This window comes from Bos mutus, chromosome 4 (assembly GCF_027580195.1).
Source record: "Bos mutus isolate GX-2022 chromosome 4, NWIPB_WYAK_1.1, whole genome shotgun sequence".
NCBI lineage: Eukaryota > Metazoa > Chordata > Mammalia > Artiodactyla > Bovidae > Bos > Bos mutus.
In genome coordinates, this window is record NC_091620.1 from 62314093 (window position 1) to 62325550 (window position 11458).

The window sequence follows — 11458 nt, forward strand, 5'->3', positions numbered from 1 at the left end:
CAAGCATTTCTTTTCTTTAAAAAATGTCTTTGCTGAACACAGTTTCAAAGCTTGACCCTGATAATGTGTTGACAATGTGTCCTTCAATCACAGCAAAATGATTTTTCAATAGTAAACCATAAATACTACACTTTTCAACAGAAAGATACATCTAGAAGTGTGTGTGTCAAAGTGCCAAAGACCTAGCTCTCAGAATAAACTTTTGGATAAAACAGCAAAGATTAAATTTTGATGATTTATTATGTGTAAGAAAGATGTACACTTGTATCTTCTGGGTATTCTTAATCTCAGATGTCAGAAACATGCTATGAGCTACCAAGTTGAGCAGGAGTTCAAGGAGATCTTGAAGCAGTCACACAGAAAAGACAGTGGGGGTGCTTGTTTGCCTGTTCGCTGGCTTGCTCCGTTTACCTATGAGGCGGTCAGGCCGAGCACTGGAAGCCCCAAACACCTGAGTCATTTGGAAGAGGTTCAGGACACCAGGGGCAAAAACAGGGACCCATGAGATAGGCTTAAAAGTGGTTCTGGCAGGAGCCATGACCATCACCATACCACCACCACCTGAGCAAAAATCAGCCTTCTGTATCTCAAGTTTCAAGGGAGGCACAAAGTCTGGAGCTTCAACAGCAATCTACCTCAGTTTAGGAAATCCCAATTAAGCATCAACAAAGTACTAGGGTAAAGATGCAGGGAGACACCAAAGAGACCTTGGTCTCCCGTATCGCAGTCTGGGGAAGCCTGAGTGGGGAGAGCCCCATGGAAAGCCAACTTCCTCATGGAGAGAAACTAACTTGCCAACACTGACTTGCCAACCCCCTAAGCAGGCCACTGTGGAAGAATCTTTTAGACTCAGGCAGGTCCCCCACTAACTACCTTTAACTGACATCTGATGACAACCTCACAAGACCCTGAGCAAGAACCACCTGAATGGCAGACCCACAGAAACCATGAGATAATAAACAATTACTGCAGTTTGCAGCCACTAAATTTTTGACACGTTACAAAGTAACAGAGAATTAATGCATCCAGATTTTACATAGGAGGCTCAGAGAGGCTAGCTCACCTCCTATCATAGGAGCGAGCACTTAAGTCACATCTGGAAGGCAGTTTCTAGGCTTCAGATTCAATTTCCTTGTCATTAAGTGACACCACTTCTCAAGTAAAATAATTTATAATACCATAAGAATGATCATTCCTATATGATCACATGATTGGCACTAACACACCAGGCTTTCCACAGCACAGAGATACAGCGCCATGTCTCCGCAAACTCAACAGACATGACAGGACCTGCAATATAATTGAACTTTTGACTCTCCAAGCATCCCATGGACAGGGGAGCCTGAAGGGATAGAGTCCGATGGGTTGCAAAGATTTGGACACCACTGAAGCAACTGTGCACACACATGGTATTTGGGGGGGTTACTATCTTCCAAAAGAACTGGTTTTTTTTTTTCCAAGGTACAGATTTTTTGAATAAAAATCTAACATATTTATAGAATTTTAACACTAAACAATTAATTATTGATATTGAGAATATTTATACACTCATATACACTTGTATATGAATATATATACAATCTTAATCACAATATGCATTTGTATAATTTTAAACAGAATTCATATATCACACTAAGAAAAGCTCAACTGCTCTTTTTTTTTTTTAAGGATTTGATTTTGTGCTTTCGGTCTCCAACTTTTAACATCACACAAACATTGTAAAATGTATTATCAAAATGCTCACGATGGTGAAATCTTAAGTCCCAATGCACCAAATGGCTACTATCTTGCAAGGCATAGTGGCTGGCTCTTAGCCTGTCTACCGCCGGAGAAGGTGAACAGAACATTTCACTGTTACAACCGCATCTGCAAGCAATGTTCCTTTGCACAGTTGCGCCTTTTGACTTGCATGATCTTACAAGACAGACAGGACAGGTATACCACCACCCCCATTTTCCAAAGATGATGGGGCTTAGGAAAGTCTAAGTAACTCAAATAAGGACACATAGTTATTAAAAGAAATTGCAAGAATTCAACCTACAATTTTTTAGTTCCATATCCTAGATTTTTCTTCTGCCTCATGTTTTAGCCAGTGGTTCTCTGCCTTGAACGTCTAGGGCACTCTGAAAATTACCTGTACCTGGACATCATCCCCCAGAAATTCTGACTTAATTGCTTTGGTCTGTTTTAGTCATCTAATATATTAAAAACTGGCTTCCCAGGTGATGCTAGCAGTAAAGAACTCACCTGCCAATGCAGGTAGATGTAACAGACTAGGATTTGATCCCTGGGTTGGGAAGATTCCCTGGAGGAGGCCATAGCAACCCACTCCAGAATTTTTTCCTGGAGAATCTCAGGGACAGAAGAGTGTGGCAGGCTATGGTCCATAGGGTTGCAAAGAGTCTGACATGATTGAAGCAGCTCAGCACACACACATACACATATAATAAACCAGTGGTGATCAATTCACAGAAAGTTTATGCCATGAAGGGAGAAATTGTGGGTATCTCTCCATGGAAGCTAAAATATCCTTATCCCCTAAGACAAAAAAACTTTGCAACAAATAAAGCAGAACATGTCCAGTAGTCATGAATGGATGTGAGAGTTAGACCATAAAGAAGGCTGAGCATCAAAGAATTGATGCTTTCGAACTGTGGTACTGGAGAAGATTTTTGAGAGTTCCTTGGACAGTAAGTCTGACACTGTTTCCACTGTTTCTCTATTTCCCATGAAGTGATGGGACCGGATGCCATGATCTACTGTGGTGCTGGAGAAGACTCTTGAGAGTCCCTTGGACTGCAAGGAGATCCAACCAGTCCATTCTGAAGGAGATCAGCCCTGGGATTTCTTTGGAAGGAATGATGCTAAAGCTGAAACTCCAGTACTTTGGCCACCTCATGCGAAGAGTTGACTCATTGGAAAAGACCCTGATGCTGGGAGGGATTGGGGGCAGGAGAAGGGGACGACAGAGGATGAGATGGCTGGATGGCATCACCGACTCAATGGATGTGAGTCTGAGTGGACTCTGGGAGTTGGTGATGGACAGGGAGGCCTGGTGTGCTGCGATTCATGGGGTCGCAAAGAGTCGGACACAACTGAGCAACTGAACTGGACGGTAAGAAGATCAAACTAGTCAGTCCTCAAGGAAATCAACTCCGACTATTCATTGGAAAGGCTGATGCTGAAGCTGAAGCTCCATTACTTTGGCTCTTTGATGCAAAGAGCCAAATCACTGGAAAAGACCTTGATGCTGGGAAAGGTTGAAGGCAAGAGGAGAAGGGGAGAACAGAGGATGATATGGTTGTTTGGCATCATGGACTCGATGGATATGAGTTTGAGCAAAGTCCAGGAGACAGTGAAGGGCAGGGAAGCCTGGCGTGCTGCAGTCCATGGGGTCGCAAAGAGTCAGACACAATGACTGAACAATTCCATGTAAGCTAAAATATCCTTATCCCCTAAGACAAAGAAATCCGGCAACAAATAAAGCAGAACAAGAAGGAAGAGATGGGAAAGTCAAAACCATTCCACAGCTTTCATGGAGCCAAGGAGTATTTTATTCCCCTTATCCCACTCCCTGAACCTCACCATTCTATACCTTAACTCCACTGCAAGTTTTAACTCAAATTATCATCTCTTCCATGAACCCTTCCGGATCACATCAAATAAAGAAACCTCTTGTTTTGCATCCATCTTACCCTGAACTCTACCTCTAAACAGCATATAGTGCACAAGGCATTTATTTACGCATACATTTCACTTACTGGATTCTTTTATTCTCTTAAGGAGCTCCTTAAGGGTAGGGTCCCTATCTTATTCAGCTTTTCCATCTAATACATTTTGTTTATCCAGAGCCTTGAAGACAGAAGATATTAAAAAGCTGAATGGTATGATTTTTTTAATGTTTAGTTTGGTTATTTTCCCCTTGGCCTCCTAGTAGACACTCTTATGAAATTTTTCAACTTAAATAAAATAAAGGGGACATGCCCCCCATACAACTGGATTAGAGAATAATGTATGCAAAAAGGCCAAATATGGTAAGAACAAGACAATGGTGGAACTCTAGCCCAAGAAAGAATAGGATGAATGGGATAAAATGAGATACTCAAAGTAAGATCAATTATGATTTTTTTTTTTTAAGGGAGGATTAGACCTGCCTCTTGAGAAACCTGTATGCAGGTCAGGAAACAACAGAACTGGACATGGAACAACGGACTGGTTCCAAATAGGAAAAGGAGTACATCAAGGCTGTATATTGTCACCCTGCTCATTTAACTTCTATGCAGAGTACATCATGAAAAACGCTGGGCTGGAAGAAGCACAAGCTGGAATCAAGACTGCTGGGAGAAATATCAATAACCTCAGATATGCAGATGACACCACCCTTATGGCCGAAAGTGAAGAGGAACTAAAAAGCCTCTTGATGAAAGTGAGAGAGGAGAGTGAAAAAGTTGGATTAAAGCTCAACATTCAGAAAACTAAGATCATGGCATCTGGTCCCATCACTTCATAGGAAATAGATGTGGAAACAGTGTCAGACTTTATTTTTTGGGGCTCCAAAATCACTGCAGATGGTGGCTGCAGCCATGAAATTAAAAGACGCTTACTCCTTGGAAGGAAAGTTATGACCAACCTAGATAGCATATTCAGAAGCAGAGACATTACTTTTCCAACAAAGGTCCGTCTAGTCAAGGCTATGTTTTTTCCAGTAGTCATATATGGATGTGAGAGTTGGACTGTGAAGAAAGCTGAGTGCCAAAGCATTGATGCTTTTGAACTGTGGTGTTGGAGAAGACTCTTGAGAGTCCCTTGGACTGCAAGGAGATCCAACCAGTCCATTCTAAAGGAGATCAGCCCTGGGTGTTCATTGGAAGGACTGATGCTAAAGCTGAAACTCCAGTACTTTGGCCACCTGATGTGAAGAGTTGACTCATTGGAAAAGACTATGATGCTGGGAGGGATTGGGGGCAGGAGGAGAAGGGGATGACAGAGGATGAGATGGCTGGATGGCATCACCAACTCAATGGACCTGAATTTGAGTGAACTCCGGGAGTTGGTGATGGACAGGGAGGCCTGGCGTGCTGCAATTCATGGGGTCACAAAGAGTCAGACACGACTAAGCAATTGAACTGAACTGAGGCAAACAAAGGGACAACCTGATTTTTCATTCCCAAGAAAGTGTGACAAAGAACAGTGATTGCTGGCAACTGTATTTTCAACAGAGCTTTTAAAATTCTGGACTAAAGACCAGTGAAGCCAGAAGCTCTAAGGAGGAACCCAGGCCTGTCGACTCTCTCCTCACTCCCCTTCTCCTGTTCACCCCTTCACCCAGGGCAGTTCAAGGTCTAGCCCATCACTCCAACCAATGACTTCTAACAGGCACTTTACAATCTTCATTGTACTTGATGATTTGTAGATTTAAATTTTAACTGCATTCGACTTTGTGAAACTCTGCCCTGAATCTTGAAAAGTTTTGCTTTTTCTTTTCTCCTAGCCTATCCAGTCACTCTCCTCTAGCATCCTTGTATCTTTCTTTCTCTTGGTTTGTCCCTAACTTGGTTTATCCTCTAAAACTTACATTCAGCCCTTTCTTCTCTTTCCATGCAGTTCCTCTGAGCATTTTCATCCTTACCATGCTTTCAACTACTCTCCATAAGGCAAGCACTCAGAACCTGTATCTCCAGCCTCTCTCCAGCTCTCATGATGCTCCAGAATCCTATATCCAGTTGCCTTTGAGATGCCTCCAACACACCAATGATATGCCCCACAACACAGTTAACACAATGTCTTCAAACCTGAACTTCCCCCTCAGAACTGCTTCCTCTGCTCCGATCCCTCCACAACCCAGAAACCTGGCAGTCATTCTAGCTGCTCACTTTCCCATTCCCTTTACATTCAAACAATCCCAAAGACCAGCCAATTCTCCATCTTCCTAAATATTTTCCTAAACATTCTCACTTTTGAGCATCACCATGACTTCTGCCTTTGTCTGTGCTCAAAACCTCATATTATCCACACTAATCACACTGTCCACTCCGGCTCCCAATCTTACCACATCCCCATCACACAACACCCCAAGCTACCCAGCACTCTACACTCCTGGTGATCTTCCACTCAGAGTTCTTCAGAGCTCATTACAAGGCATGGGATAGCAAATGCACCCAGGGTTAGCTTTCCACTTGCATCTCCTTTCACTCCTGACTTTGCCCTTCACACTCTAATAGAATGACCCACGTACAGTTCCAGAACACACAATGCTCTCACAATCCATGTGACTATTCATGCTATTAGCTCCACCTGGAAATGCTCTGAGCTGCTTGTCACCCTGCCCAACTCTACTCAGGTTTCAAGACCTAGCTCAAAAAAAAAAAAAAAAAGACCTAGCTCAAATACAACCACAGCTAGAGCCCTTCTCTGGCACTGCCATCAGACAGCAAGCGCTTCTGCTAGGCATGCTTTGCATGTGTACGTATCTCCACTAGAGCACGTTTCACACAGTTTCATCTGTTGGTCAAGATGTCTACTGTCCTACTAGACTATAAGCTTCTTGGTCAAGGAAAGTGACTTTTCAACTTTATATCCTCAGCACTAGTTCAAGGCACACAGCATACTGAGAATAAAAAAAAAGAAAGAAGAAAGAAGAAAAGAAATTAATGAACTACAGACCAATGACAGGACAAGATCAACTGAACTTTGAAGTCAAGTGAAGTGAAAGTCGCTCAGTCGTGTCCGACTCTTTGCAACCCCATGGACTATACAGTCCATGGAATTCTCCAGGCCAGAACACTGGAGTGTGTAACCTTTCACTTCTCCAGGAGATATTCCCAACCCAGGGATCAAACCCAGGTCTTCCATACTGCAGGTGGATTCTTTACCAGCTGAGCAACAAGGGAAGCCCCAATAGGACTTTAAGCATTAAAAAAAAAAAAAAAATCCTGATCTTAAGAAAGTACAGACATTATTAAGTCGCACACATTTTTAAAAAATAGAAATATATAGTTATTCATGAATTATGAAGGTGACAAAGAAAAAAAATTGTCATTGGACTAAGCAGGCAATAAGGAGCTAATTGTCTCCAATGGAGCAGCTGACAAAAGATTAACAGAAAGGTCAGAGATAAAGGTGGTTCTTTCTTTGAGTCAAGCAATTCATCAACTTGAGTCCAGAGACTGAGCAAAAGACTGGCACCTTCCTCTCTCAGTTCCCACTCTTCTCCTTTGTCAGGATTCTCTATACCCCTTTCCCCATCCCACTAAGGCCCAGCTTCCAAAGGTAATTCCCTTCAGCTGGAGCCATAAGCCTAGATATAAGAGGGGGAGTCTTTGTTCTCATGGCCAGGACCTAAAGGAATGAAAAGGAACTGCTATTTACTGAGGAACCTATTCTGTACCAGTTATTGTGTTAAGAACACTAAATCTCACAGTAATAAATAATGACCCCATTTTACAGATGAGGAATGTGTGTCCAAGGTCACACAGCTAAGCAATGACAGAGCTGGCCCAAGAACCTAGTAATGACAGCCTCCACGGTATTTCTACACCCCTGACCACCTCAAAATGGAAAGGGATGTGGTCCAGACATTCTACGTTGGAACTCAGAATACATTATTCTCCAAAACATTATCGTAAGTGTATGTTAGAGTCTTGCTGTTGTTTAGTAACTCAGTCATATCTGACTGTTTGTGATCCATGGACTGTAGCCCACCAGGCTCCTCCATCCAAGGGGTTTTCCACACAAAAATACTGGAGTGGAGTGCCATTTCCTTCTCCAGGGGATTTTCTCAACCCAGAGATTCCACGGATTCTGCTTGGCAGGCAGATTCTTCATCAGTGAGCTGCCATGGAAGCCCCCAGGTTTAGAGTCTACAGTATCACACACATATATTGGCACACAATGAGTTAACAAAGTTTTGGGATCCTGGCTTGGAAATCTACATACTCTTATTTTATCCTGTAAGGACACTGTTCAAAATGACAAAAGTGGTCTTGAAATCTTATTTGGGGAATACCAGGGGTTCTTCAGTGAGGCTTTTTCTTAAGAATATTTTCTTCCACACACACACAAAAAAAAAAATCAGTAAGGATAGAAACCATTTTGCCTTGTTAACTTGTAAGAACAATGACACCAGAAGACACCTGTGGGAAATGTGCTTATCTGACCAGGTGCTCATTGACAGTGTGCTGTCATTTGAATAAAACATCATACTAAACCCTACAGACTAGAGCTTATGATAGAAATACCACAGACTATAGCAGTACAGCTGATATGCCTGTAATCTACTGACAAAATGTAGTCCTTAGCAAAGTGAAAGCAGATGTCTGGTCTGAAATCAGATGTCTGGGGACTTGTCTCTCTCTCGGCTTCCAGAGCAACATTAGCTACACTAAATACACAGCTTAGCTGTATGTTAAAACCTACAACTTGGCAGAATCATGACAGTTTGGACGTGAAGCATCAGCATTTTTATTGTAATTCTTATAAACCAAAGACATTTTTGAAATAGAAATCCTAACTTTAAGCTAAATGTGGTAGTATGTCTTTCTCCCTTTGGAAACAGTGTCAGAGCTTTTTAAAACACCTGGTGGACACCTTTCCCCTTTACTTTTCAAACTGACATTCTTTCCTCAGGGCTGTGGAGTGATCTGATAGGGAGAATCAGGTGTTGCTCCTTGTCCCGGAAATTTGAAGACCAGAGAGAACAGGTACTACCTCTGAAAATATAAATACCTGGAGAGCTTAGCACCCTTAGGAAAGTAAGGACCAGACTGCTTTCTATAATCACAAGCAAGATCAAAAGAAAGTTTTGTGACCAGATAGAGAAACAGGGAGGGAAGTCAACAGTATCTGTATGCCAGGCACTGTTTTTATACTTCCTTTTTAATATACTCACTGTTGTGTTTTGATACACAAAGAGTTAAGGGGCAAAGAAGTTTCCTATCTCCTGAGAAACCTATATGCAGTTCAGAAAGGCACAATTAGAATCGGAAATGGAACAAGAGACTGGTTCAAAATTGGGAAAGGCTGTATATTGTCACCCCACTTATTTAACATATGCAGAGTACATTATGCGAAATGCCAGACTGGATGAAGCACAGACTGGAATCAAGATTGCTTGGAGGAATATCAACAATCTCAGATATGCAGATGATACCATTCTAATGGCAGAAAGCAAAGAGGAATTAAAGAGCCCCTTGATAAGAGTAAAAGAGGAGAGTGAAAAAGCTGGTTTAAAACTCAACATTCAAAAAACTAAGATCATAGCATCTGGTCCCATCACTTCATGGCAAATAGATGTGGAAAGAGTAGAAACAGTGGCAGATTTTATTTTCTTGGGCTCCAAAATCACTGCAGATGGTGACTGCAGCCAGACACAAAATTAAATAACACTTGCTCCTTAGAAGAAAAGCTATGACAAACCTAGACAGCATATTAAAAAGCAAAGACATAATTTTGCCCACAAAGGTCCATATAACCAAAGCTATCGCTTTTTCCAGTAGTCATGTATGGATGTGAGGGTTGGACCATAAAGAAAGCTAAGTGCCGAAAAATTGATGCTTTCAAACTGTGGTGCTGGAGAAGACTCTTGAGAGTCTCTTGGACAGCAAGGAGATCAAACCAGGTAACCCTAAAGGAAATCAACCCTGAATATCCATTGGAAGGACTGATGCTAAAGCTGAAGCTCCAATACACTTTGGCCACCTGACACGAATAGCTGGCTCATTGGGAACGTCAGCTGGGAAAGATTGCTGGGAAAAGACTGAGGGCAAGAGAAGGGTGTGGCAGAGGATCAGATGGTTAGATAACATCACTGATACAATGGACACGAGTTTGAGCAAACTCTGGGAGATAGTAAAGGACAGAGAAGCCTGGCGTGCTGCAGTCCATGGGGTCACAAAGAGTCGGACACAACTTGGCAACTGAACAACAGCAGCAGCAGCAGAACTAATACATTCAGCAATAAGAATCAAGATTCACATCCATGTCTAATAGACTATAAAAAGCATGCTACTTTTACACAGGATTTGGAATGGAACAAAGAGCAGTGGTAAACAGCCAAGAATATAGAAGTAAAAGGCAGAAACTCAGAATTGTATCAAGCAGCAGTCATCTGACACTGATTGAGATTAACTTTCTATTGCAACATCCCTAAGATGGTACAGAATAATCCAAATGAATTTTCTGGCCAACCCATTCCTTTTCTATTCTTGCAAGATTTAAGTAACTTTGTTTTAACCTTATATAATCTTTGTAACCCAAAAAAAAAGACATTTTCTTTCATGTCCATGTAAAAAATGAGGTTATAGAAATTCCTTGGTGGTCCAGTGGTTAGGACTCGGTGCCTCTCAGGTTCCTGCTGAAAAGGTAGAATTTGGCCCCAAGATCCCGCAAGGGCAGTTCTGGATCTAGTCCTTCTCTTCCTGGCTCGCTCTCTCTCAGCATAAAGTCCTAGATGCTTCCACCCTTAATCATTCCTTACTTACCCTTTCTCCCTTTCTTCCTCGGTGAGAAGGGGTAAGTGGTTATTTTGTGCCCTCGCCCAATTTGGCCAAAACCCTAAAAGTAGAAATGACAAACACGTGTTTTAAAACCCTGACGTGCAAGCCTCAGGAACTCCCACCACCTGCCCAACACGTCCAGACACGTCCAGCGTCTCCACAGCGCTTCCTCACAGCCAAACTCTGGGCCCGAGCTGTCCCCTCTGTTAGGGGGTACAAGAGAGGGCGCGATATGGGGCGCCCGCCCGGCGGGTAACGGCTGGCCGGCTCAGGGCCTGGCGTAGCTCTTTCCCGGCTCGGGTTTCCTACCCGAGTTAACGGAAGGAGGAAGGGGCCGAGGGGGCCGGGTCCGCTGCCCCGCGGAGCCTCAGATAAACACGCGCACGCACACACGCCCGCGATCACGGCCAAGGACTCGCGGCCAAGCAGCCCTCCGCCTCCCAGCAAAGCCCTTCCCCTCTGGGGCTAACTCCCCGGGAAGGGTCCTAAGCCCTTGGGACCACCAAGTGGCGGCGGCAGCAGCGCGCCTGCCCACCCCTGCCAACCTCACAGCCCCCCACTCGCCTCCCGGCGCCCGCCCTCCGCACCCGCTGCGCCGCTCAGCCCAAGGGACTTCCCCGCGCGGACCCCGCCCTCCGCCGGCGGCAAGCTCCGCCCCCGCCCCCAGCGAGCGGGAGCCACGCGAAGCTCCGCCCCCGGCGGTAAAGCCGCACTTCCGAACGCTTGCGCGGGTGAAGCCCAAAACCCGGCCTGGATCTTCAGCGGACCAAAAATAACTCTTGCTTAGCGCTAGCTCTGAGCTCTGCACTGTACTATCCGCTGCTGCTGCTGCTGCTACTAAGTCGCTTCAGTCGTGTCCGACTCTGTGCGACCCCATAGACGGCAGCCCATGGGGTCGCTAAGAGTCGGACACGACTGAGCAGCTTCAATATCCGCTGAGAGGGAGACAAAGAGTTGAAAATGTA

At 43.9% G+C, this 11458-nt stretch overlaps 1 protein-coding gene across 7 annotated transcripts in view; it reads right to left on the reverse strand.

The window, feature by feature from the left end:
- Positions 1-11131, reverse strand: part of IMMP2L (inner mitochondrial membrane peptidase subunit 2) — a 949675-nt gene extending 938544 nt beyond the window's left edge. For all 7 annotated transcript variants that reach the window (XM_070369545.1, XM_070369548.1, XM_070369550.1 and 4 more), the window contains exons 1-2: positions 11081-11131; positions 10479-10551 (exon numbers count right to left, since the gene is read on the reverse strand). The gene's annotated coding sequence lies outside the window, so the exon portion shown is untranslated. The remainder of the gene's footprint in view (positions 1-10478; positions 10552-11080) is intronic.
- Between the last annotated feature and the right edge of the window lie 327 nt (positions 11132-11458).